This window comes from Hyperolius riggenbachi, chromosome 9, assembly GCF_040937935.1.
Source record: "Hyperolius riggenbachi isolate aHypRig1 chromosome 9, aHypRig1.pri, whole genome shotgun sequence".
Classification (NCBI taxonomy): Eukaryota; Metazoa; Chordata; class Amphibia; order Anura; family Hyperoliidae; genus Hyperolius; species Hyperolius riggenbachi.
Genome location: NC_090654.1, coordinates 195,559,554 through 195,582,881, shown reverse-complemented (window position 1 = coordinate 195,582,881; position 23,328 = coordinate 195,559,554).

The following is a 23,328-nucleotide window of genomic DNA, read 5'->3' as shown; positions in this document are numbered from 1 at the left end:
CGGGACAATCGACTAATGCGATTAAACCCCCGGCGCAGTCTCTCCCTAGTGTTAAATGTTCCCCCCGGTGCCTAGTGCAAGTGATACATTACCTGCCCTCGGCCTCCACTTGCCGTCCGCTGCTCCGGGCGCATTCTGCTCTACATACATGCGTGCCCCATGTCGTTGCCTAGTAAGGGCGTGCATGTGTACGCCAGACATTATCAAGCAACAACATGGCACGCATGTATGGAGAAGCAGCGGAGGCCGCGGATAGGTAACGTTTCACTTGGACTGGGCACCGGATGGAAGGGGGGGGGGGGGGGCGCTGCACGCGGATTGGCCAGAAGCAGTGAATATGTATGAGTGTTAATGAGCGGGGGGGGGGGGGGGGGCGGATCCACTCGAGCAAGCGGCCGGGCACGTACAGCATTACCAATCACTGGCTAGCGATGGAATGACGGCAGCGGTAGGCGGAGCTGTATGCTCTGTACAGCTCCGCCTACCACTGCCATCATTCCATCGCTAGCCAGTGATTGGTAATACTGCTGTATGTGCCCGGCTGCTCGCTCGAGTGGATCCGCCCCCCGCTCATTAACACTCATACATATTCACTGCTTCTGGCCAATCCGGTCCGCACTACCCGGTTCGCTGTCTGTAATACCTTGATTCTGGCCCCGCTGTGCGTGGATTGGCCAGAAGCAGTGAATATTGCTTGCTGTGGGCAAGATCCGAGATGTACAAAGGAAAAGTATGATGGATGGATTTGTATGCCAGGAAGAATAGTTGGGGAGGGGGGGTTGATAGGTAGGGGGAAATTTTGATGATGGGTGAGACATGAGTGACTCCTGTAAACTCCAAAAAGTTGTCCAGAACAATATCTGTGTAGATAAGTGGGGCCCGATAGTGAGTTATACATTACTTTTCTCCTATGTTGCTGTCACTTACAGTAGGTAGTAGAAATCTGACAGAAGCAACAGGTTTTGGGCTAGTCCATCTCTTCATGGCAGATTCTTAGCATGGTCTTTATTCTTTATAAAAACATTCCCTGAAAAAGATTTAAACAAAGATGCTGGCCAGCCTATCTGCGCACTGCACACTTTTTTGGCAGTTGGATGGAGCAACTGCCATTCACTAAATGCTTTTAAAAATAAAGAAAACCCAGAGAAACCCCCCCCCCCCCCCCCCCCCCCCCCAAGTCCAAAATCTGTTGCTAATGTCAGGTTTCTACTACTTTAATTTACAGCAACATAAGAGAAAAGTAATTTATGGCTCATTTTACTCTGGAAGAAACTTACTGCTTGTTTGTATCTGTTTACATGTAGTTTAGATTTTAAGATTTTTTGTGACAGAGGTCCTTTAAGCACTGTAACGCGATCGCTCGAGAATCGTGGCAAAATGCAGCAGACATATTTCGTGATTGCCATTAATCGTGGAACGCCTGGCATCAGTGGCGATTGCGGCAGTGAGATCACTGCCATCTAATTATAATTGCGCTAGCGCTTAAACGATTAGTGGGAATCACCTGCTGGTTTACTTTCAAATAAGGTGTTTCTAATTTTTTGGCCAGTCAGTGTGGATCTTTCATATAAAAGTAGATTGCTGCTTTTTGTGGTTCAGAGCCAGTAGCAACAGACCTTGTAACATCACATGCATATGGGACCTGTGCTCACATAATCTCTCATAATAAACTTGGTTGACCAAAGCTCATGTTGTGATTTTTGCTACAGTGAATTTCCTGCTTGGAACAGGTGACATGTCTGTAAATTCCACATTCCTTTCCTGCTGTATGAAGCCGCACCCTCCAGAAGCTTGTCTTCTCTCTTGGCATGATAGCAAGACAATATTTAGACATCATGAACTTTTAGTATTGTAAGCACCGACTAGAAGTAAAGTGGAAGCACAGAAAACAGAAGACCACTACCTCAAACCAGTGAAGGAAAACGTGCAATCGGATGGGGGAGGGGGGGAGTAAACAAGAGTTGGGCTGCTTTTCCACTTGCAAGCGCAATTGCGTTTGCAAAAGTTTTTTTCCACTTGCGTCGATTGCAACATGAGCAGTCGGGAATGAAACGCAATTGCACCAATAATCGTGCAGCCTGACAATGGCGATTTGTGGATAATCGAAACACACTAATGGAAAAGTGCACCGTGATTTACATGTAAATCACGGTGCACTAGCGATCAGCAAAATGCCGGCTTGTTCAAGCGGATTGCGGCTAGTGGAAAAGGGCCCTCATACCAGGCTCTTGTTCTGAAGGTGGCCACTAATTTGCCGAATGATTGTTTACAAACAACTTGATATGAATGATCAAAAATTATCGCTTGGGACCACAAACGGACAAAAATCTCCTAACCAATCCGAGCAGATTGACGGGATCAATCTGAAAATTGAATCGATTTCGTTTAATCTGACCGGATTGACTTGGAGATATTTTTTTTCCATTAGTGGTCACAAATGAATATTTTAAATCGTTAATACACAGAATCGTTCATAAATGATAAATGACGATACGTTAGTGGCCATTTTTAGACTCTCCCAGGCAATAGAAACATATAGTATCCGTCATTATGGCCTGGATTTATGATAATCCGCGAGAAAAGTTTCCTGCTTAATATCAAACCACAGCCACGGTTGCTGAAAGGGGTGGATGAGGTCTGCTTGAATGCAGATACTAGTCTGTTCAGTCCAGGAGTCAGTAGGAATATTTTTGGAGCCAGCTCCAGTGATAACAATTATTGATACATTCAAAAGTGAAGCGCCAATGTAATTTTTAAGGATCCTTTGCTTTCTCTTTCCTGGGTTAGTGGATGCATTTATGATGACTATAGTTCAACCACGAATACTATTAATACATTTAAGCTTTGTTCACAGACGCAGAATGGCCGTGCGATCGCAACTCAATGCACGCGATCGCAAGGCATCTGCGCCGCTTTGTGCTGCTGATGACATTCATTACAGTAAATGGGTTCAGCGCTGCGCTTGGCTGGAGATGCATGCAGCAGTGCGATAGCGCATCGCACTGCTGTGCAGCGCATGTGATCTGAACTGTAGAAGCTGTCTATGCACTTCTGCCGTTCTTGCGTGTCACAAACCATACGTGCTGCCGAAATGAGCACGGCAGTGCATATAGTGGGAAAGAGGCCTTAAAACCATCTGATGAGAACAACCGATAGGACGTGGGCATATAGTGTGGATCTAGCATGAACAAATCGATGTGGTATCCTTTAAAGGGAATGACCAAGCAAATTAAAAAAAAAAAAAATCTACTTATCTGGGGCTTTCTGCAGCCCCTGGCAGCCGATATATCCCTCGCCGCAGCTCCGCTCCCAACCGGTGGCCTGGGGTCCCCTCTGATGCAGATGCTGACCTCGCCAGGTCAGAATCTTCTGCGCCTGTGTGAGCACACCTCGCAATCTCGCTCACATGGTCTGGAGTGTTCTGCGCAGACGCGCAGTGTGTTCTCCAGACCACGTTAGTGTGATGCCGATCGGCATCTGCAACGGAGGGGACCCCGGCTTAAAGCGGAACTGCAACAAGGGAGACATCGGCAGCCAGAGGGGTAAGTAAATGTTTTTTTTTTTTTTATTTAGTTTGCATCTGTTTTGAGACATTTATAATTCATGTTACTGATTTGTTCCTTTTAGAGATGTACAGAGTCCATACGAATAGTGTCTTGACCAGGATTTAGCTCTGCAAGCCACAGAGAGCAAAGATGGCTTGAGGTATAATAGTATGGAGAAAACCAAGGTATAATGAGATACAGGAGGTATGTGGAGTTGTAATTCAATGCACTGAGTAATTCAGTTGAGTTTGACAGAGGCCTGGTTATACAGACTAAAGTTGAATGATGCTCTCAGTATGATAAAATATAGATTTAGAGCATTAGTAATGAGAAGAAAAAAATTATTTTAACCTTCTAATTGCCCCTACCGAGGAGGCGGAAGTTGGGATTAGCTCAGTTGAAGCTAACTATTGTTAGAATTTTTAATATTTTTTCCACTGTCACTACGTCTGTACTGAGTAGTGACGTGTCTGCTCATGTCTGATTCACGACGTTTACAAGTTTAGCGCATAAGCATTTGGACAGCATGGATATTGTAAAGAATGCTTCTAACGTTAAATGCCTGTAAGGTGTGTCACTAACACATCTGACAGGTTCAACCAGTTATCCTGTGTGTAGCTGGATATATCTTGGGAGGTTTCTTTATTTAGATGAAGGATGTTCTAATACTGGCATCAAAGGATCCAAAGGGTAAACAAGGTCGCCTCAACTGGACACCTCTATTTGTTCTGATGTTACAGAGTAACTACTTAACTCCTTACTAGTGAAAGAGGGACTGAGGCATTTTGACATGAGTCCTAATTTTGGAACCTGGACCATTTTTGAAAAAAAATACTGTACTGTTTTATCATGTTATCCTAGAAACAGTACTGTGTGCTATTTGCACAGTGCTTTTCTTCACTATAAGGGTTAATAACCCAGTGTTTCAAATAAATCTATCTGTAGTCCAATGGCTGCAGTGCAAGTCTTCCTGATAAACCAACTACAAACACCAAAACTGTAGCAGTGGTTGGATGGTGTATTGGTTAAGGGCTCTGCCTCTGACACAGGAGACCAGGGTTCGAATCTCGGCTCTGCCTGTTCAGTAAGCCAGCACCTATTCAGTAGGAGACCTTAGGCAAGTCTCCCTAACATTGCTACTGCCTATAGAGCGCGTCCTAGTGGCTGCAGCTCTAACGCTTTGAGTCCGCCAGGAGAAAAGCGCGATATAAATGTTATTTGTCTCATCTGGCTTGTGTGTGGCTGTGCCAAACTCCTCAGGCATCAGGGAAGAGTTACTGTGCATAACACATGAACAATTGTAGTTGCCAGCAGGGATCAGGACCTGATCTCTCAGGCAACAGTTTGGGGCCATGTTCTGAACGGAAGGGGCAAGGAGCTACATTTTTCACTCCTCATCTCAAGTTTATTGCTGGTGATTGTGCGAGCGATTCTAGCGTCGTCTGCGGTTCTGTATCCCCTAGGGCAGGGGTCAGGAACCTTTTTGGCTGAGAGAGCCATAAACGCCACATATTTTAAAATGTATCTCCATGAGAGCCATACAATATGCTTCAAACTGGCACAGTGCGCATGCGCAGCAGAGGGCTCATGTCCCTGCTGCCATGGTGATGTGTATACAGTTGATCTGCCGAGCAGCGGAAGTTACAGACACGTCTTCAACTTCTCTTGGGTTTCAGCAACATGAGCAATTTCCCCGAGAGCCAGACAGAAGAAATACCGACTAACAGCTTGTACAATTAGCTATCTGACTTGGGGGCGGATTCACTTTGTAGGACAAAATCCCTGCACTTGTCAAGTGACAGACAGCCTAGTGGGCCAATCAAAGTGCGGGGATCTTGTCCTACAAAGTCACTGGAACTGATAGGGTCCAGGGTGGGACAGTTGGAGCGGCCGTTACTTTGGGGGGGGGGGTGAGTAAGTCAGTAGTGCATGCCTACTTTGAAAATGTTACTTGCGCTGACACACTGAGCTGCGCTGCTTAAGCAGTGTAGCTTAGTGAATCAACCCCTACTGATTTGTCTGAGCCAGATGCAGCCATCAAAAGAGCCACATCTGGCTCCTGAGCCATAGCTTCCCTACCCCTGCCCTAGGGGCTCAAAATGTGACATCACAACAATGGGAACCAATGTCGAATGCTTTTCAGTTTGGTATCAGAGACGCATGTAGCATCAGTTAAATGAGATGCTGGCTGTGTGACCTGGCCCTAATGTGGGTTTTTCATTGACCTTTTCATGCATACAGCATCAGGTTATGAAATGAATTAAACATGGTTTATCTGCTCTTTGAAATACAGAGAGGTTTCTGTTCCTCCTCCTTTGTCTGGCCAGCTGCCACACTTCCCTCTGTGGGCTGCGTTCTGAAGGTTTGTAAACTCTAAAAGATGAGCTACTGACTCTTGAGATTGTGTGACCTTACCTTACATCTGGCCCCAGTGATGATGTAAGTGCTGTTTTGAAGATAAGTTACACAATTTCTTTGTTCAAGTCCTTTGATGTTTGAAGGCCAAATTTCAGGCTCACATTTGAGGGCACATTTTGTGAAATCTATCATAATTTGCAGTATAAGGGTTTCTGTGAATTGCACATAAACCATTTTTGAATGATTTATTTATTATTACCGGGCTTGTAGAACAGTCTCTCTGTGCTGATGTTAGAGGCGAATTGTCTGTGGTCTACATTTGGTGTCCTACTATCCCATTATTCATGGGAAGATATGGAGTATCTGAGAGGGTGCACCATCTAGTCTTTCCTACTGAGCACAGGGTTTATGCTCTCCACCCCCTTTGCTACCCAGGAGGCAGCGGAAGGAGGAAGTGGGTAGGGTCAGGGTTAGCTCTGTTCTGGAAAGCAACCTCTGCTCTCCTGAAGCTCTTTCAGGTGCTGTCTTTGTGAACGTGCCTCTAAAGCATGGATAACATAGTGGTTAAGGTTTTTGCCTTTGATGTAGGGTTTGAGCTTTGACCAGGGTTTGAATCCTGGCTCAAGCCAACGGTACAATAGCCAATACAATTGGTTTGAATCCCAGCTCAAGCCAACAGTACATAAAACAGTAAGACTATGGGCAGGGTTCCCTAATTATCCTGGTTCCCCATAGAGCGTGCCCTAAGTGGCTGTAACCCTGAAGCACTTTGAGTCCACCAGGTGAAAAATGGAATGTTGTGTTGCGTTTCATCTAAAGCCCATGTCCAAGAGATTTTACAGTGGTTTGCAAAAGTATTCGACCCTCTTGAAGTTTTCCACATTTTGTCATATTACTGCCACAAACCTGAATCAATATTAATGGAATTCCATGAGGAAGACCAATACAAAGTGGTGTGTACACGTGAGAAGTGGAACGAAAATCCTACCTGATTCCAAACATTTAAAAACAAACAAACTGCAAAGTGGGGTGTGCGTAATTATTCAGCCCCCTGAGTCAATACTTTGTAAAACCACCTTTTGCTGCAATTACAGCTACCAGTATTTTAGAGTATGTCTCTACCAGCTTTGTACAGCTAGAGACTGAAGTCCATGCCCATTTTTCTTCTCAAAACAGCTCCAGCTCAGTTAGATTAGATGGGCAGTGTTTGTGAACAGCAGTTTTCAGATCTTGCCACAGATTTTCGATTGGATTTAGATCTTGACTTTGACTAGGCCATTCTAACACATGGATATGTTTTGTTTTAAATCATTCCTTTGTTGCCCTGGCTTTATGTTTAGGGTTGTTGTCCTGCTGGAAGGTGAACCTCCGCCCCAGTCTCAAGTCTTTTGCAGACTCCAAGCAGTTTTCTTCCAAGATTGCCCTGTATTTGGCTCCATCCATCTTCCCATCAACTCTGACCAGCTTCCCTGTCCCTGCTGAAGAGAAGCACTCCCAGAGCTTGATGCTGCCACCACCATATTTGACAGTGAGGATGGTGTGTTCAGAGTGATGTGCAGTGTTTTCCGCCTCACATAGCGTTTTGCATTTTGGCAAAAAAGTTCCATTTTGGTCTCATCTGACCAGAGTGCCTTTTTCCACATGTTTGCTGTGTCCCCCACATGGCTTGTGGCAAACTGCAAACGGGACTTCTTATGCTTTTCTGTTAACAATGGCTTTCTTCTTGCCACGCTTTCATAAAGACCAACTTTGTGCAGTGCACGACTAATAGTTGTCCTATGGACAGATTCCCCCACCTGAGCTGTAGATCTCTGCAGCTTGTCCAGAATCACCATGGGCCTCTTGACTGCATTTCTGATCAGCGCTCTCCTTGTTCGGCCTGTGAGTTTAGGTGGATGGCCTTTTCTTGGTAGGTTTACAGTTGTGCCATACTCCTTCCATTTCTGAATGATTGTTTGAACAGTGCTTTGTGGGATGGTCAAGGCTTTGGAAATATTTTTGTAACCTAAGCCTACTTTAAATTTCTCAATAACTTTATCCCTGAACTGTCTGGTGTGTTCTTTGGACTTCATGGTGTTGTTGCTCCCAATATTCTCTTAGACAACCTCTGAGGCCGTCACAGAGCAGCTGTATTTGTACTGACATTAATTACACACAGGTGCACTCTGTTTAGTCATTCGCACTCATCAGGCAATGCCTATTGGCAACTGACTGCACTTAGATCAAAGGGGGCTGAATAATTACGCACACCCCACTTTGCAGATGTTTATTTGTAAAAAAAATTTGGAATCCTGTATGATTTTCGTTCCACTTCTCATGTGTACACCACTTTGTATTGGTCTATCACATGGAAGTCCAATAAAATTGATTCATGTTTGTGGCAGTAATATGACAAAATGTGGAAAACTTCAAGGGGGCCGAATACTTTTGCAAACCACTGTATGTATGTCCCAATTGCTGAGATTTTCTCTCGCTTCCTGTCCCTGGGACCTCCATGGAGCTTTATTGATTTAGTAGATAACCACTACACTCTGGTACAGTAAATAAAATGCATCAATAAATTGTTGGTTTTTAAAGGGAAGGTTCAGGGAGGGGATTAAAAAAATAAAAATGAATTTCCACTTACCTGGGGCTTCCTCCAGCCCGTGGCAGGCAGGAGGTGCCCTCGCCGCCGCTCCGCAGGCTCCCGGTGTTCTCCGGTGCCCGACCCGACCTGGCCAGGCCGGCTGCCAGGTCGGGCTCTTCTGCGCTCCATTTCCTGGCACTTCTGCGTCCCACGCCGGCGCGCTGACGTCATCGCGCTGACGTCATCGGACGGCCGCCGTGCATGCGCAGTACAGCACGTCGGCCGTCCGATGACGTCAGCGCGCCGGCGTGGGACGCAGAAGTGCCAGGAAATGGAGCGCAGAAGAGCCCGACCTGGCAGCCGGCCTGGTCGGGTCAGGCACCGGAGACCACCGGGAGCCTGCGGAGCGGCGGCGAGGGCACCTCCTGCCTGCCACGGGCTGGAGGAAGCCCCAGGTAAGTGGAAATTTATTTTTAATTTTTTAATCCCCTCCCTGAACCTTCCCTTTAAGGGCAACTTCACATTGGAGCGCGTCCGGTTCCGTTAGCGGAACACAAGGTCCCGACATGTCAGGAACGTCCGCTCCAATGAGTGGAAAGCAGGTAACGGAACGGAGCGGAACAGAGCAATGTGAACTTTCCCATCGGGAAAGCATTGCTGCTACGTTCTGCTCATCGGAGCGGAACGTAACTCAATGTGAACCGAGCCTTTCTCTTCTTCCATCTGCAAGCTTGTTTCCACTTTATGAGATTTCCTCACTTCTTGTCTGAACAGGACATGATGCAAATTCTCTCACAGTTGGAAAACACTGGACAGCAGTTTTTATGTCCAAACCCCTTGAAATACTTCTAAAACTCGGGACCATATTGGGGCAAATGTTATGTAAGAGATGCAGTTGTGATGTAAAACATGGCTGCCCTCACTAAGGCTGTGCCATAGTGCTTCATGAGAGTGAAGGTCTGCTTGAAGTTTTTATGCACCTTGCTCAGCAGCCTGGGTGATAAGCACCCAGTGTGTATGACCAGCGAGCAGCTGACTAGATGAAGCAGTTTGTCTTTATTTGCTGTTAGCAGTTCCTGGACTTTCTGGTTACTTGTTTAGGGTTACCACTGTGTGGTCACTTCCTGTTGGTGATTCTTCATCTTTCCCTCAGACAGAGAAAGTATTTATGCTTGCTGCTCATGCATATTTTGTGGAGAGATCTCCTCAGCCTGAGTCATTAAACTGCTGTCTGGCTGTTATATACACAAAGGCCACAGTCTGGACTCCTTAGCATCTGTGTGAGAGGCTGATTGATGCCTAGGCTGACCCTGAGGCACTCCAGTGACCCAGCCATCTGTCCATAGATATGACACAAGCAACTTCTGTATTTCAGATTGGGATGTCATTTAATTTGCATTTCAATACAAGTAAAAAAGGGGTCTCTTGAAGTTAATTGAGAGTGAAAGCCACAAGCTGCCTTGTAGCCTTTATACTTTCTTTGTACAGGGCAGAGCCCTGCTATGCCATGTTCTTGCCAATGCTGAAGGATAATTGCTGATATTAAAGGACGCACAGACTCTAGATGTTCATTGCTAATGTAATTAGAGATGATTGTTTGTAATCACATCATGTCCAAATGATCAATACATCTGCCCTACAATGTTGCATCATTTTTTGTCATGATCGATTGTTGAACGACGCACCATAGTTTTTTTTTTTTTTTAGTCTTTCACATTGCATGTTTCACTCTGTCTTCTGCCACCTGTCCCCACTCTATTCTCCACAGAGCACAGTAGGCCACTCTGCTGTTGCTGAACACCATGTCTATGCAGAGATTGTTCCTAAATGCTCATTATTATTATTATTTAGTATTTATATAACGCTGACATCTTCTGCAGCGATGTACAGAGTGTGTGTGTGTATATGTATATATATATATATATATATATATCTATCAGTTGTGATCAAAATTATTCAACCCCCACTGAAATTGAGTGTTTTGGCCAGTTTGACATTGATTTTGAACATTTCAGTCATCTTGTTTACAATTAAATCAGAGGCACTTGTAAGTCAGACAAATGTAACATAACATTTATAATGAAATAACCACAAATGTCTTTTCTGTGCTTACATCATTATCAGTTTTATTCAACCCCCAAGTGACATTCATTCTTAGCTTTTAAACGTGAAGCATAGCTTGACACAAGTGTCTTGCAGCGATCTACGGGTATCTTAGCCCATTCTTCATGGGCAAAAGCCTCCAGTTCAGTCACATTCTTAGGCTTGCGCGCTGCAACTGCTTTAAGTCCCACCAGAGGGTCTCAATCGGATTTAAGTCTGGTGACTGCGATAGCCACTCCAAAATGTTCCAGCCTTTAATCTGCAACCATGCTCTAGTGCAGGGTTTCTCAAGAGGCGGTACGCGTACCCCTGGGGGTACGCGAGACTACTGCCGGGGGTACGCCTGCCATCCCCGCAGCCACAGACCTCCGATCATCGCTGCCTGCTGTCCCCGCTGCCTTCGCGCTACAGTAGCAATGATCACTACACTTCAGATCAACGGGACAGTGAAGGCGCATGGTCCCTGCGCACAGTACTGCAAATGCCGAAGTGATGTCATTAGTCACTTCCGCATGTGAAGTACAGCCATCAGGCGCGGGGACCATGCGCCTTCACTGTCCCGTTGATCTGAAGTGTAATGATCATTGCTACTGTAACGCGGAGGCAGCTGGAACAGCAGGCAGCGCTGATCGGAAATCTGAGGCTGCGATGGGAAGGCAGCGGGGATGATCGGCACTGGACAGGTCTGTAACAGAGACGGGTGAGAGGCCGCTCATACTGCGGGGACCACTTGGGGGACCACTTATTGGTAAACTGTGGGGGCTGCTTATAATGAGGGCACTACTGACTACTTAAACTGGTGGGGCTGCCTATACCGAGGACACCACTCACTACCTAAACTGGGGGGGGGGGGGCTGTCTGTACTGGGGGGACCTCTCAACCAGGGCACAGGAGGTGACACAGGGGAACAAGAGGAGGTCCCTCACCACCCATCACCCTGTACTAGCCTCAGCCAGCACCCTCACCACCCATAACCCTGTGCCAGCCTCAGCCAGCACCCTCACCAGTCCCTCACCACCGATCACCCTCTGCCAGCACCCTCACCTGTCTCTCCCACCCTTCACCCTCTGCCAGCTTCAGCCAGCACCCTCACCTGTCTCTCCCACCCTTCAGCCTCTACCAGCTTCAGTTAACACCCTCACCTGTCTCTCCCACCCTTCACCCTCTACCAGCTTCAGTTAGCACCCTTACCTGTCTCTCCCACCCTTCACCCTCTGCCAGCTTCAGCCAGCACCCACCTGTCTCTCCCACCCTTCACCCTCTGCCAGCTTCAGCCAGCACCCTCACCTGTCTCTCCCACCCTTCACCCTCTACCAGCTTCAGCCAGCACCCTCACCTGTCTCTCCCACCCTTCACCCTCTGCCAGCCACTGAAAGCACCCTCTCCAGTCCCTCACCGCCCATCACTCTCTGCCAGCCTCAGCCAGCACCCTCACCTGTCCCTCAACAGTTTCTCCCCACCCAGCACCCTCATCTGCCTCTCCCCATTCAGCTCCCCCAGTGTGTGTGTGTGTGTGTGTGTGTGTGTGTGTGTGTGTGTGTGTGTGTGTGTGTGTGTGTGTGCGCGCGCGCACTTTGTAGAGATGGAGTAGCAATAAGGGGTACTTGGCTTAAAAAAGTTGAAGTTGAGAAACACTGCTCTAGTGGACTTGGAGGTATGCTTGAGATCCTTGTCCTGTTAAAAGGTCCAAACTCTCCCAAGCCTCAGGTTTGTGACGGACTGCATCACATTTTCTTCTAGTATCTCCTGGTACTGAAGAGAATTCATGGTACCTTGTACACGCTGAAACTTCCCTGTACCTGTAGAAGCAAAACAGCCTCAAAGCATGATTGACCCCCCGCCCATGCTTCACAGTAGGCAAGGTGTTCTTTTCTTCATTGACCTTGTTCTTCCTCCTCCAAACATAGTGTTGATCCATGAGCCCAAACAGTTCTAATTTCGTTTCATCAGTCCACAGAACACTATCCCAAAATTTTTGTGGTAGTGTTCTGTGGACTGATGAAACGAAATTAGAACTGTTTGGGCCCATGGATCAACGCTATGTTTAGAGGAGGAAGAACAAGGCCTATGAAGAGAGATAGATATATATATATATATCTTAGTAATTGGTAATTGGTTTAGATTGGTGCTAAACTACCAACAAAAACAGCTGGGCCAGGCTAATTTTCCTGAACATCTCATACATCCCCCATCTTTAAAATCATTCCATGTTTGCTTGGATTCTAAAAACATATTAAATAATTTTTATTCCGGCTTTCTGCATCTTCTAGAAATGAGGAATTTGGTAATGCATGCATGTATGGTCAGGAATGATGTTCTGTGTGGTTCAGTGACTTGCATAGTTTTCATATTTATCCCCACTTAACAGCTGATGCCATAATTTGTCTGTCAAATATCAACCCTTCATACTCCTGCCTCTCTAAGAGCAGAGCTGGAACAAGGTCCTCCAGCACCCAAGGCTGACACACCAAAGTGCACCCCTCCATCCCTCCCACCCCAGCATTGCACACTGATTGCTATTAGACTAAGAGGGGCTCCAGGGCCCCCCAACACCTACATCTCTAGTTATCTGGCTTGCAGTCACTTCCATGTATCCCCTTGTATTATTTATCTCTGCTTCAAACACAATGGAGGAATGATAGCTGAGTGATTTGTGTGCCCCCTCCTACACTGCGCCCTGAGGCTGGAGCCCCTCTGCCTCGGCCCAGCCCTGTCTAAGAGCCTCTGACTTTAATATGGAAATCTCATCTGAAAGTAGAACTTGGCATATGGTGCCTTGATGTTGGTTGGGTCCAGAGATTAGTCTGACATGATATTATGCTGGGGTTGGGAGTGGATAAGATATGGTCAAGAGGTTCTTGGTTGTTTGTGAAGATGTGAGCTTCTTGGAGATGCCAGTCAGGAACTATGTGCCATATTTTTGGCATATAAAATGCACCTAGGCTTAGAGGGCAAAAAGTATGGAGAAAAAAAAATACTAAACCTGGTGCGTCCAATAGTCCAGGAGCGTCTTGTAGATGTTCTCCCTCAATTATTGTTTTTTCCTGTGTCCCCTTCTCGGCCCCATGTGTCCCCTGCGTTCCCCAGTGTGGCCCCTTATGTGTCCAGTTTGGCCTCTGCTCCTCGTTTATCCTCCTCTGCCCCCCATGTGTAAGTATGAAAAAGGCAGTGTGGCTCGCTTCATCAATGGATTCAGCAGTGAACACAGACCCCTCTTCTCAAGGATGGCTCCCCTAATGTTGCCTTTTGATCATGAAGCAATGTCTTTGTTCGCCGCAGGAGTCATTGATGAGGTGAAGGTGGTTTGTAAAGATGGGCGTTCGTAAGTCCCTGTATTTGGCATATAAAACACAAAGTGCATTTTATATGCTGAAAAATGTTAAATTATGTCTTTCACAGCCAGTATCAGACTTGTGAAACGGGCAGTTCTCAGTGAGTAATTGCCATTATGTGCTCCATATTCAGCGTAACATCACTAGCAGTAGAGTGATGTGTTGCTCCATGTGTCCGGCTGCAGTTATTTTGGTGTTGCTGACTAATGGTTTAGCCTTCATCATAACAGGAAATGTCTGCTGTCATCCGTGAAATCACTAGGTAGCACCAGTCAGCACTGTTTTAAGTGCCATCATTCTCCACTAAAAGTGCCCCAAGCAAGCCCTGTAATGGTTCCTGTCAACCAGGCCTGTTGAGTTGGTATGTGAATCTTTTGACTCCCAACTCCTCCATTTATGGTACCTACAACTCCGGCTTCTTTAGTTTTAATACGTGTATTTTCCATGTTTCTTGACTGCAACATACAAGGCATTTTCGGTTTTTTTAACAAATTTATAATGGTGCGAAAATTCACAATACTTCTGTTTCTGAGCTTGTGCTTCTGACTGCCTCCTGCGCAAGGATGTGGAGTCGGTACAAAAAACCTCCGACTCCTCAGTTTATGAAACCACCTAACACCAAAATTGCTCTTACTCTTCGAGTCCGACTCCACAGCCCTGCTCCTGTGCCTGTGTACACAACGGACAGTGGATGTTGTAACATTTTTATCCATAGAAATTACAGTACGCTAATACGATCTTGTAGGTTTGGCACAAGATTCAGGCAATGTGTCATTTTCTATTTGCGCTTGCGTTAAGCCATGTGAAGAAACCCTGAAACTTGTCGTCCAGGTGTTGGAGGACATAAGACATTTGCACATAAAACCGGTTTTGTACTAGAGTGTCTTGATTCTTGTAAAGCTTTATGAAATTCTACTTCTTTCATTTACAGCCCACATTCCCTTTCTATGAAATCATTTGCACATACACCTCTATATTCCCCTCCAATGTACTGTGAGCTTCAGTATCTAGCCATGCTTTGCCTGCCTAGCTTTATAGGTTCAATCTAGCAACAACAGAAGCAATGGAAATCAGATGTGTACATGATGGGACAAAACTATACAAACTGAATATATCTGAAGTAAAGGTTCAGAAAATGTTTTACTTTCATTTTGGTTTAATTCGGTTAGGCTTGCAGCCTTAAATTGGCCATACGTGGCTTGACAGAAACAGCTGATTTTTGGCAGATGTTTTGCAGTGCTTTAGATAACCATGGAGTATTGTAGTAAAATGATCATTTGAATAAATGTTAGGTTCATACCAAAGCCTACACGGCAGTGCGTTTATGAAATGTCTGATGCAACAGACATATCTGAACAAGGCTCAAGTCATGGATGGCAACAGCATAGGCCCATTATAGTGCTGTACCCATGCAGTATTCTAATGTGGCGCTGGTGCAGATCTACTCACTATCCACATTGCAACCTTTGCCATGGGTCAATAATGGAAAAAACTGCCTATCTCAATCATGGAAGGTCGACCGCAGTCAGGCGGGTACCATGATTTTTGCCCAATTCGACGTGTGAATGTCGAATTGGGCAAAAATCTATCAGAGGTAGTCCCACAAGCACTTGCAATCAGCATGTTTTCGCAAAATTCTTCAGCTGGTGGTGTGCTGATGCAGTAGCGAATGCAGTTTGTTCATTCAGCACTGGGCGAGTATCCATGAATTCCGTGACACCTGTTTCTTAGCGGAGAAAAAGATTTTTGTTTTGGTAGATCAATTTGTCAGCCAAGAAAGTTTTTCCCTCGGGCAAGAGTTTCGGGCTGTGTGGTTTACAGATGTATCGCTAGCCTATAGACTTTCAACCCATCTGTTGCTATGGGGGCAGGGTGAGGAGACCACACACAGCAGCTTTCAGTTGGCAGGGTGAGGAGAAAAACAAAGTGTTTGGAGATTCTCTGGCATCTGATTCTAGAGCCTTTTCCGGCTGCTACAATTTTTTATCTCACTATCATTTGTCAACTTACGATGTGAAATAGCTAATCTATTTTTTACTCGCCTTCCAGCCCCTCGCAGCCATTTCAGTCCCTCGCCACAGCCGCGGTCCTCCTCTGTGTTCCCGCTGGCCACCCTTGATGATAGTGACCTGCCAGTGGGGTCAGCTCTTCCACGCTCCCTTGCATCCACGTCATCTTGCGCAAACTACAACTGCGCACAACTACTGGGCGCAGAAGAGCCGACACCGCCGGCTGGTCGCGATCACTGCGGGCGGCCAGCGGGGACACCGAGGAGGACCAGGGCCGTGGCGAGGGACTGAGATGAGACTACTGCGAGGGGCTGGAAGAAGCCCCAGTTGAGTAAAAAAAAAAAAAATAGCTATTTCGCATTGGAAGTCCTTTAAGAAAGTTTATTTGAATTGTTAGTTCTACAAATATATTTAATTAGCCAATTAAAGGTATTGCCTACAACAACAATTTTTGTTTCAGAAAACGCATCTTGCTTGATGGCAGAGACTGAGTAGGAAGTAAGGGGAGATTATAGCAGGCACAGACGGTAATAATGTAAAAGTAAATGGAAAAAATTAAGATCTATATTTTCTTTGTGGGAAAAAAAAAACTCTCTTAAGGCCTGTACTCAATGATAGATGGATCGAGGAACACTCAGCCTCAGCGACCCAAGCATTTCCAGATCCATCTTTCTACCATCTGCTAGTTTAGTAAGCAGTGTGACCAGATTACGCTGTATGAGTGTGCGTCTGAAATAGCTAAAATTCTAATTTAAAAACTTTAGTCATATAACTTAAAGCAGTTCAACTCTTTTTCTGTGGGTAGTGGTGTGTGTGGGTGCTCTTCCACAGATGCTTAGCTTCCTGGACAGCTGAGGCTATAGCACAGCAGTCATTTCTTGACGGCTCTAGCTCCTATTCAGTAGTGCAAGGCTCTTGTGCCATTCAGTGAATGGGAATGCAGGTAACATGTTTGCCCCAAACTTTTTCAGATGACTTTGGGATGCAGGTTAGTAACTTGTGCTTTACTGTCCAGCCCTCAAGCAAGCAGTGTACGCATCTCTATGGAGAGAGGAGCAGCATAGTGGCCAGTGCACTTTCTGCACAGAGTTTGTATGTTCTCCCGATGTCTGCGTGGGTTTCCACTGGGCACTCCATAAAACGTACAAGACTACATATACTCTGTGAAACCCTGCGGAAGATGGCGCTATAACATACTAATTAAATAATAAAAAAAAAGGAGGAAGCAGATGTCTGAGTGGAATGCAGTAAGGTTACATTAGTCCTCCCTGTGCAAACTTTTAGCCAAGGTTGCAGTCCCAGTGCAGCTTCTCCTGCAGGACCGCAAACTTGAGATTGTTTTATTGAGCAAACAGGAGACACTACATTTTACCGGAGCTCTGACCCTTTCATAGTTTAGTCCCTTTAATCCAGTACAGCTGAATGAGGCAGTCTGGCTTTTGGCAGATCGGCAAACTCTTGCTGCATGATTATTTTAGGTACTTTTCCCGTGGAAGTGTTTGAATATTGGAACATGTTAGAGCTAATTCATCAAGACAAATATAAAGCAAACTGGAACAGCAACCCTGTGCAACCAGTTAGCATCTTTGTTGCATTTATGTGGTGAAAGCTGGCTGGTTGCCAGGGGCATTTTTTTGGTTAAAGGGTGGAGGATTTAGAACTGAGAGATTATTGCTGTCTGTGCTCAAATTATATAGATTTAGTTTAATGTCCTGCTTCACTGACCACAGCATAAGGTATGAGGCCATCTCCCAAGTGGGTACACAAACAGCAGTAAAAACTTCATAGTTTTTCATGGTGCTGCACAGCATCATGGTAGCAATCGCTATAGAGATCTGTGGAATCTGCTACCTTGAGGCCATTGTACATAATGCTGTTCTGAACCTCTAAAGGCTCTTGCAACTGCCTGACTTAAAGGAACCTGTAAGTACTTCTACTGGCCCCCTGCAACCATCCTGTGCCCACGGGGGCAAAATGATCCTCCAGTCCAGCCCCGCCCCCGCGACGGCTCAGTTTCGGTAATACCAATTTCCAAGGCGACTGCCACTGCCCCTGCAAAGCACTGGCTGCACGTGTCCTCGTTCGTGCTCTTGTAGCCAGGCGTATCCTGCGCAGGCGCAGTATGAGAAAACCTTGTACAGTGCCTGTGCAGGGGCACAAGGGCACAGGTGCAATGACCGGCGACAGGCTCAGTTGCCGAAAATGAAACTGATCCACAGCAGGAGGCTGGAGGATGTCCCGGCACGGGCACTTTTTTTTTTCTTTTATAAAGTACTTACAGGTTTCCTGTAAAGTCAGCTGAGGCGGTTGATAATGACTGACTTAGCCGAAAATCAGGCGTGTCTACAGAGGCCTAAGATCTGCCTGGAGGATCAACACCCCCCGCAACGGCCGATCCCATGTTACACACTGCTCCGCTGCATGAGGTCTCTCAGCCTTCCCACATAGCAATGCAGCACGTAGTCATCAGCTACAGAGCTGACTCGCGCTGTGCAGTCCAGCAATGTCGCCCAAGGAGATCGGATCCTGATCCCTGACAGGCGACATCCATCAAAGGTGCAGTGTGTATGCACCTTAAGCAGCCATGAAGAGACAAAGAAGACAATAACGTTGTGTACAAACATCCAATTTTTGATTGGCCAATTTTTCCACTTCCCTGTAGTATGACCGTCAACAAATTTTAAATATTATTGGTGGATTGTATATGTAAGCTCTCATATTACCAGGAAATGGTAAAATTGGCCAATCAATATTGAATGTGTGTGCCCACCCTAAAACACAAAATTAGAAGGACTTACTGTGAAAAGTGGCATACATGTATACAGGGAGTGCAGAATTATTAGGCAAGTGGTATTTTTGAGGAATAATTTTATTATTGAACAACCATGTTCTCAATAAACCCCAAAAACTCATTAATATCAAAGCTGAATATTTTTGAAAGTAGTTTTTAGTTTGTTTTTAGTTTTAGCTATTTTAGGGGGATATCTGTGTGTGCAGGTGACTATTACTGTGCATAATTATTAGGCAACTTAACAAAAAACAAATATATACTCATTTCAATTATTTATTTTTACCAGTGAAACCAATATAACATCTCAACATTCACAAATACCGGTATACATTTCTGACATTCAAAAACAAAACAAAAATAAATCAGTGACCAATATAGCCACCTTTCTTTGCAAGGACACTCAAAAGCCTGCCATCCATGGATCCTGTCAGTGTTTTGATCTGTTCACCATCAACATTGCGTGCAGCAGCAACCACAGCCTCCCAGACACTGTTCAGAGAAGTGTACTGGTTTCCCTCCTTGTAAATCTCACATTTTAAGATGGACCACAGGTTCTCAATGGGGTTCAGATCAGGTGAACAAGAAGGCCATGTCATTCGTTTTTCTTCTTTTATACCCTTTCTTGCCAGCCACGCTGTGGAGTACTTGGACACGTGTGATGGAGCATTGTCCTGCATGAAAATCATGTTTTTCTTGAAGGATGCAGACTTCTTCCTGTACCACTGCTTGAAGAAGGTGTCTTCCAGAAACTGGCAGTAGGACTGGGAGTTGAGCTTGACTCCATCCTCAACCCGAAAAGGCCCCACAAGCTCATCTTTGATGATACCAGCCCAAACCAGTACTCCACCTCCACCTTGCTGGCGTCTGAGTCGGACTGGAGCTCTCTGCCCTTTACCAATCCAGCCACGGGCCCATCCATCTGGCCCATCAAGACTCACTCTCATTTCCTCAGTCCATAAAACCTTAGAAAAATCAGTCTAGAGATATTTCTTGGCCCAGTCTTGACGTTTCAGCTTGTGTGTCTTGTTCAGTGGTGCTCGTCTTTCAGCCTTTCTTACCTTGGCCATGTCTCTGAGTATTGCACACCTTGTGATTTTGGGCACTCCAGTGATGTTGCAGCTCTGAAATATGGCCAAACTGGTGGCAAGTGGCATCTCGGCAGCTGCACGCTTGACTTTTCTCAGTTCATCGGCAGTTATTTTGCACCTTGGTTTTTCCACACGCTTATTGCGACCCTGTTGACTATTTTGAATGAAACGCTTGATTGTTCGATGATCACGCTTCAGAAGCTTTGCAATTTTAAGAGTGCTGCATCCCTTTGCAAGATATCTCACAATTTTTTACTTTTCTGAGCCTGTCAAGTCCTTCTTTTGACCCATTTTGCCAAAGGAAATGAAGTTGCCTAATTATGCACACCTGATATAGGGTGTTGATGTCATTAGACCACACTCCTTCTCATTACAGAGATGCACATCACCTAATATGCTTAAAGGACTTACGAGGCCAAAATCTGCCCCCAAAACGTAAAAAAGTTAACTACCTGCATGACTTTGTAAGGCACGGAGGACGCCGTCCGCGCCCTCCGTGCCGTTCCGCCTGGTCTCCTCTGCTCAATAGCCCCCCGAAAGGCTGCGACCCCACGGTCCGGGTCGGTATCTGCACCCTGCATAAAGATGGCCGCCGGAGCTGGCCACAGCTGCACAGTCCGCATAGCCGCTACTGCGGCTGCGCAGCTTTAGGGCCAACCCTCCGGTCCACGCTGCCTGTTATGTGGATCGGGGGGTTGGCCCTAGAGCTGCGCAGACGCAGTAGTGGCTATGCGGACTGCGCAGCCGTGGCCATCTCCGGCGGCCATCTTTATGCAGGCTGCAGATACCGACCCGGACCGTGGGGTCGCAGCCTTTCGGGGGGCTATTGAGCAGAGGGGACCAGGCGGAAGGGCGCGAACGGCGTCCTCCGTGCCTTACAAAGTCATGCAGGTAGTTAACTTTTTTTACGTTTTGGGGGCAGATTTTGGCCTCGTAAGTCCTTTAATTGGTAGTAGGCTTTCGAGCCTATACAGCTTGGAGTAAGACAATATGCATAAAGAGGATGATGTGGTCAAAATACTCATTTGCCTAATAATTCTGCACTCCCTGTAGGTGTTAGTTACATACACACCTTCACCTTATTTTGGCATTAGGGGTGTTCTCCATAAAGACATTTGGCTTGTGTGCTTTTTCTTTAGTTATTTTAATAAAGCAAACTTTCCGCACTATGTGGAATGTAACATTACCCTGAACTGTCTGTTTATGAATGTTGTTTTTGTGCTTTTCCTAATGTAGCTTCTGCAGGTCTTGCTGTGGTTAATGTCAGTTATGTTTGTACCTTGTGACTGCTTAGTCTACACAACATTTTCCGTGTGAGGCTTCTGAAATGACTGCACAGCTTTGTAAATGCGCACTGTGGTGAGGTCACTCTCCTGTGAATGCTGGCATTGAGGCGGAGTCATTCACTGTCCATACCTGATTTTATTGTTTGTTGAAAAGTGAAAAAAAAAAAAAGATTTACAAGATATGGTGTTTTTATTAGATAGGCTGGGTTGCAACAATGGGAGGCAGCATACAAGGAGAGTTAAAGTGAACCTCCAGACTAAAAATCGACTCAGCGGCACTGAAAAGGCCTGGTGTTTCTTTAACAGTTTCACAGCACCAGAACTTTGTTTCTCTTATACAAGCCTCATTTTTAGCTGCACAGAAGAAAACTGCCCGGGCAGTTTTCCCCTTATGCTGTGCAAAGCATAATGGGATTTCTGATGTTGTTCTCGTTCTGCTGTTTTGGTGCAATTTTTTTTTTTTGACATTTTGAATTTGACATTTGAAGCCTAGTGTGTGCAGCTGGGAGGGGTTATCAGGACACAGGACAGTTGGAACTGTGTGTCATGCTCCCTGTCACCTCCTTTCAACCAAAAAGATGGCTGCTCCCATGACAAAGATGGCAGCCCCAATGAATCACAAACATTTGCCTGTTCTTTTAAAACAGGGTGGGTAAAAGATTATATTGCCTATCTATTCTAATTAACATAACTAATGTAACTGAATAACAGTATGTTTGTTTAGGCTGAAGTTCCCCTTTAAGTGGATTTATGGTTAAATACACAAAATGCAATCCCCAGCAAGGCTGAGGAGTCGAAGCAATTTGGGGTACCTGGAGTCAGAGTTGGTGGTTTCCTAAACTGAGGAGTCTGAGTCGGATTATTTTTGTACCCACTCCACAGCCCTGATTCCCCCGTTCGATTCATGCGATCTGTCTATTATTTCTCACATATCCAATCTGTTTATGGTTTATAACGGGATCAGTTCTGCAAAGTTATCGATCAGGAGCAGTTTGGACAGCTACATGTGATACAATGTCCCGTCAGATAACAGCTCTGCTTTAGCTCTAATTTTACTTGCTCAGACTTGCATAAATCTGCCTTCATTAAAGGGATACTGTAGGGGGGTCAGGGGAAAATGAGTTGAACTTACAAATACAGCTGCTCTGTGATGGCCTCAGATGTTGTCTAAGAGAATATTGGGAGCAACAACACCATGAAGTCCAAAGAACACACCAGACAGGTCAGGGATAAAGTTATTGAGAAATTTAAAGCAGGCTTAGGCTACAAAAAGATTTCCAAAGCTTTGAACATCCCACGAAGCACCGTTCAAGTGATCAGTCAGAAATGGAAGGAGTATGGCACAACTGTAAACCTACCAAGACAAGGCCATCCACCTAAACTCACAGGCCGAACAAGGAAAGCGATGATCAGAAATGCAGTCAAGAGGCCCATGGTGACTCTAGACGAACTGCAGAGGTCTACAGGTCAGGTGGGAGTATCTGTCCATAGGACAACTATTAGTCGTGCACTGTACAAAGTTGGCCTTTTTGGAAGAGTGGCAAGAAGAAAGCCATTGTTAACAGAAAACCATAAGAAGTCCTGTTTGCAGTTTGCCACAAGCCATGTGGGGGACACAGCAAACATGTGGAAGAAGGTGCTCTGGTCAGATGAGACCAAAATGGAACTTTTTTTGGCCAAAATGCAAAACGCTATGTGTGGCGGAAAACTAACACTGCACATCACTCTGAACACACCAACCCCACTGTCAAATATGGTGGTGGCAGCATCATGCTCTGAGGTTGCTTCTCTTCAGCAGGGACAGGGAAGCTCGTCAGAGTTGATGGGAATATGGGTGGAGCCAAATACAGGGCGATCTTAGAAGAAAACCTCTTGGAGTCTGCAAAAGACTTGAGACTGGGGCGGAGGTTTACCTTCCAGCAGGATAACAACCCTAAACATAAAGCCAGGGAAACAATGGAATGGTTTAAAACAAAACATATCCATGTGTTAGAATGGCCCAGTCAAAGTCCAGATCTAAATCCAATTGAGAATCTGTGGCAAGATCTGAAAACTGCTGTTCACAAACGCAGTCCATCTAATCTGACTGAGCTTGGAGCTGTTTTGTAAAGAAGAATGGGCAAGGATTTCAGTCTCTAGATGTGCAAAGGTGATAGAGACATACCCTAAAAGACTGGCAGCTGTAATTGCAGCAAAAGGTGGTTCTACAAAGTATTGACTCAGGGGGCTGAATAATTACGCACACCCCAC